Below are 5,223 nucleotides of genomic sequence, written 5' to 3' on the forward strand. Positions count from 1 at the left end.
TATTATTGTGGATTTTGTCAAAAAGGATGGAATGGGGAGGAAAAAGAATCTTGATCAAACGACTTAAAAAATAAGCTGGGGGCTGGAGAGATGGCTCAGAGGTTAAGAGCACTGACTGCTCTTCCGAAGGTCCTGAGTTCAAATCCCAGCAACCATATGGTGGCTCACAACCATCCGTAATGAGATATGACGCCCTCTTCTGGTGTGTCTGAAGACAGCTACAGTGTACTTATAATAATAAATAAATCTTTAAAAAAAAATAAGCTGGGTGTGGTGGTATATACCTTAAAGTCAGTGCTTGGGAGGTGGAGGCAAGGAGAGCAAATTTTAGGGCCAGCCTTTGCTACATAGTGAGTCCAATCAGCCTGGGCTACAATCGCCACTGTCTAAAAACAAACAAACAAACAAACAAACAACATCCTTTCTCTTCCTGTTAGCAAAGTCCCTCACTAGCGTGCTAACATTTGTAACTGACTAATCTATGTCAGTATACACTGTCAAGATTCATAGAATACATTAGCAGCTACTCCTGACATGCTTACACAGGTTTGCAATGGTAGTGCCCAGCACAGTAGTCACAGGAGTTTTCCAGTCATAGAGATTGTTTATGCTCTGCTCCACCTGTTGGTTCCTTCCCCACTCCTAGCTTCTTCTTCTTCTTTTTTTTTTTTAAAGATTTATTTATTATATGCAAGTACACCAGAGCTCTCTTAAGACATGCCAGGAGCCTGGTGGTGGTAGCGCACGCCTTTAATTCCAGCATTTGGGAGGCAGAGGCAGGTGGATTTCTGAGTTCGAGGCCAGCCTGGTCTACAGAGTGAGTTTCAGGACAGCCAGGGTTACACAGAGAAACCCTGTCTCGAAAAACCAAAAAAAAAAAAAAAATGCCAGGAGAGGGCATCAGATCTCATTACAGATGGTTGTGAGCCACCGTGTGGTTGCTGGGATTTGAACTCAGGCCCTTTGGAAGAGCAGTCAGTGCCCTTAAACACTGAGCCATCTCTCCAGCCCCACTCCTAGCTTCTTACTCTTTTTTTTTTTTTTTTTGAGATTGGGTTTCTCTATGTGGTCCTGGCTGTCCTGGAGCTCACTATGTAGACCAGGCTGGCCTCGAACTCACAGATCCCAACTGTGATTCTAACTCCAAGGGGATTAGACACCTCTGACCTTGGAGGGTACTCATGCTCTATCACAGACAATTAAAAAAATTCAATCTGAGCCTGGAAATAGCTCTGCTAGCACATAAGCTTGTTGCTGTGTTTAATGACCTGCCCTCCAACTGCTGAACCCACATGGGGGAAGAAGAGAACCCACAAAGTTGTTCTGTCACCCACACACCCATGTCACATGCACACTGAGCACACACACACACAAGTAAATGTAAAAAGTAAAATTTTATCTGTTAAAATCTTGCCTAAAAAAAATTAAAAAAAAAAACAACCTTGCCTATATAAAATAGGATCGCTGTAAAACTAGCATAACTACTGTGCTGGGCACATACATTGCAAACCTGTCTACGCCCTAGTGTACTCTATGGATGTCTGTGACAGTGTGTGCTGATTTGACACACATGTTCTGTGATCACCATTCTTTGTTTGGGGTACATATAAATTTTTAAAAATCTGAATTTAAAAAAAAAAAAGGCACACATATACCCTAGAGCCGTTTTCAATATACAAGTGACTCTTAGGTCTACAGTGAGAAAAGTTTGATTCTTGAAAGAAGGGAGGGAGATCCAGGTTTGGTTCTAGGACAGAAAGATTTGATTTCTCAGTCACCTGACCCTCCTCTAGCCTGGGTACTCCACGAGAAAGAGTTTCTCTAAAATCTGGACTGCACCGCAGGCCAGAGGCCTGCAAGCAGATCCCTCCCCATCCCTTCCCTCAGCCCGCCCTCTGCTGGGTTAAACTGGGTCAGACAGCAGGGGCTTGCCAGTAGAGGCTGGCTCCAGGGAAAGAGTAAAGAGAGACTGCAGTGGGGAACTGGGGCTACACATGTGGCTGCAGGAACTAGTCAAGAGTTTGGCTGAGGGGGAATGCAGCTGAGATTCACCGATCAGATCATGGAGAAGGATCAGACTAGCTTTGAGGTTCATGGAGAGAAGACTGATGGAGAAGGGGAAACTGCTATGGGCTGTGGGGCACTGAAAGGGTTTGGGAACTTCTCTTAAGAGGAATAGAATATTGTCCTCCTTCATCTCAGTCACTAGAGACTATCAAGGATCGGTACACTCCTTATAGTTGGAACTATGGGTGAGAAAACCAAGAAAATGCAGAGAGACAGATCCAGAGAGGGAAAGTCCCACTTGACTAAGTCAGGAAGTAGTTTTGGTTATGAAAAGCAGATCTTTGGCTCCTGGGAGCTTGATCCCAAGATGGCAGCTGAGAGAGTGGTCCATGATTCTTACAGTGGGGTAGACTGTTCCTGACACAACTATACCAGTATAGTCCCTTAAACTGTCACCTTCAAGCCCAAAGAGTGAATGTCCCTTGGTTTCTCAGTTGCCGTGTCCCCTTGCTCCTGTAATCCCAATGCTCCCTCTATTCCCCCTGGACGGTCTAAGGAGACTTTAGGAGGGACCTGTTGCTTCATCTCCCCTCATTGTCCAGGCTTTAGGTTGTAAGGATGGGTGTAGGCGAGGGTGGGTGAAGCTTGGTGGTCCATGGTATCAACTACACTATGTCTTAAATTTTATGTATGCGTGTATGTCCATATGGGTACAGATACTCATGGAGGTTAGAAGAAGATGTTGGGTCTTCTGGAGCTGGAGTTTCAGGTGGTTGTGAGTGCTGAGAAATGAGCTCTGGCCCTCTGCAAGTTCAGTAAGTGCTGTTATTTCCCTGGAAGGTGTGATGGTCAGAGGACAGCTCTTGGAAGTTAGTTCTCTCCTTTTGTCATGTGGAGAATGGGTTTGAGTCATCAGGCACCTTTACTGACAGGAGCCATTTTACTGGCCCTCCCTCACCCAGGGTTTCTTGTAGTTCAGGCTGGCCTTTAACTCTTTTTTTTTTTTTTAAGGCAATCTCTTTTTTTAAAAAAGATTTTATTTATTTATTCTATGTATACAATGTAGTTGTCTTCAGACTCTCCAGAAGAAGAAGTCAGATCTCTCATTAAGAATGGTTGTGAGCCACCATGTGGTTGCTGGGATTTGAACTTAGGACCTATGGAAGAGCAGTTGATGCTCTTAACCACTAAGCCATCTCTCCAGCCCAGCCTTTAACTCTTGTTTGTTTGATTTTTGTTTTTCTTTTTTGAGACTGGGTCTCACTACCTAGTCCTGGATGTCCTGGAACATGCTACATAGACCAGGTTGATCTTGGACTCACAGAGATCTGCCTGCCTCTGCCTGTGGAGTACTAGAATTGAAGGTCCTTCACAATATCTGGCTTGGCCTTGAACTCTTGACTTTCATGCCTTCATCTCCCATAAGTGCTCCAATCATTTATTTTTTTGAGACAGGGTTTCACTATGAAGTCCTGTGTAGATCAGGCTGGCCTTGAACTCACAGAGATCCACCTGGCTCTCTGTCTTTCAAGTACTAGGATTAAAGGGCATGTGTCACCACATCTGGCTGACTTTTATTTTTAATTTTATTTTAAGACTGGGTATTTCTGGGCAGTGGTGGCATATGCCTTTAATCCCAGAACTTGGGAGGCAGAAGCAGGCAGATTTCTGAGTTTGAGGCCAGCCTGGTCTACAGAGTTCCAGGACAGCCAGGGCTACACAGAGAAACCCTGTCTCAAAACAAAAACAAAAACAAAAACAAAAACAAAAATCAAACAAACAAACAAACAAACCAAGATTTATTTATTTTATATATATGAATGCTCTATCTGCATATACACCTGCAAGCCAGAAAAGGGAATCAGATCCCAGTACAGATGATTATCAGTCACCAATCACACAATGTGGTTGCTGGGAATTTGAACTCAGAACCTCTGAAAGATCACAGTGCTCTTAACCACCAAGCCATCTCTCCAGCCCCCATATACTTATCTTGATATGCCCATTTACCTGGGGTCTGGAGTCACAAAAATTTCTGGGGCAAGAAGGGACATCAAGCTTAAGAAGAAACAAAAGAATAAGATTGACAATGAGCTCAGCTGGCTGTGCCAACATCCTAGAGCACAGAGTCTGAGGTTCTACCCTCAGAACAGACAAGCATCTGATTAGGATGCAGGGAGCTGCAGATGAGATTTAGGGCCAAGGACTTAGCCTACATTTAGCTTGAAGGGCCCATCATTTCAAGTAGCAAGCAACAACTCCCTTCCCCAATCAATCCTCAGTGTTAGGAGAGAGTGGTCATTTCCCTAGGAACAAAACCAGGAAGTAGTCAAGTATAATTAACAGGCACTAGGAATATTGTTAGCACTTTATGGCTTGCAGCTTGGGTTGGGGCTCATGGAAAGGATTAGACTGAAGGCTTAAACTAAATGGGATTATTCCTAGTATTTACTAGAGCTTTTTATTATTTTGTATGTTTGTTGTACAACTTGATTCTGATGCCAGACTGAGCTTTTGAATAGTTTTAAGCCCTCAGCACTTAGCAATCCCTGATTACCACTTTAATATTTACCTCCCCCCCCCCTTTTCAAATATTTTACTGGACAAATGACATTATCCCTGATGCCCCAAACAGCTATAAAATGTGGAGCTTTCCCGATACCCAGTATAAGGCACAGTGTCTTAAAGTAGCTGTCTTCATAGATATAGAAATAAATTACTCAAACTGGCAGGTTAAGCGGCCAACTTGGTTGAGACAGGGCCCTCTGGAGGGTCCAAAGCTTTGGAGGAGGGAGTAGGCACTTCAAAGAAGGGCAGAAGTGTTTCTTCTGTACGTGTATCTCCTTGTGTTCACCAACTGTGGGATCCCTAGTTACTGTAAGCATATTTGGAGGTTGGGAGATAGAGGGTTATCTGTAGGAACTGGGTTGCTTATTTTCCATTCGTAGCCCAGGTTTTCCCCCAGACAGATGGAGATCTCATCCTATAACCTCTCTAAACAACCAGATTCCCAGTGCACATAGTCTCGCCTCCCGGTCCAGCACAGTCCAGCCCCCACAATCCCGCAAGGGATCAAAGGACTACTGAGACTTTGAACGCCCAGAATCTCTTCTCTCCTCAGCGCTCACAGGAGTTAATAGCTCCTGCCGGGCTCGTGGGCTCCGCCCCTCTCCCCTCTCCGAGGTCCTGGCGGGCTTACCCAGGAGGGGGCGGCCC

The sequence above is a fragment of the Mastomys coucha genome, unplaced genomic scaffold (genome assembly GCF_008632895.1).
Source record: "Mastomys coucha isolate ucsf_1 unplaced genomic scaffold, UCSF_Mcou_1 pScaffold16, whole genome shotgun sequence".
NCBI lineage: Eukaryota > Metazoa > Chordata > Mammalia > Rodentia > Muridae > Mastomys > Mastomys coucha.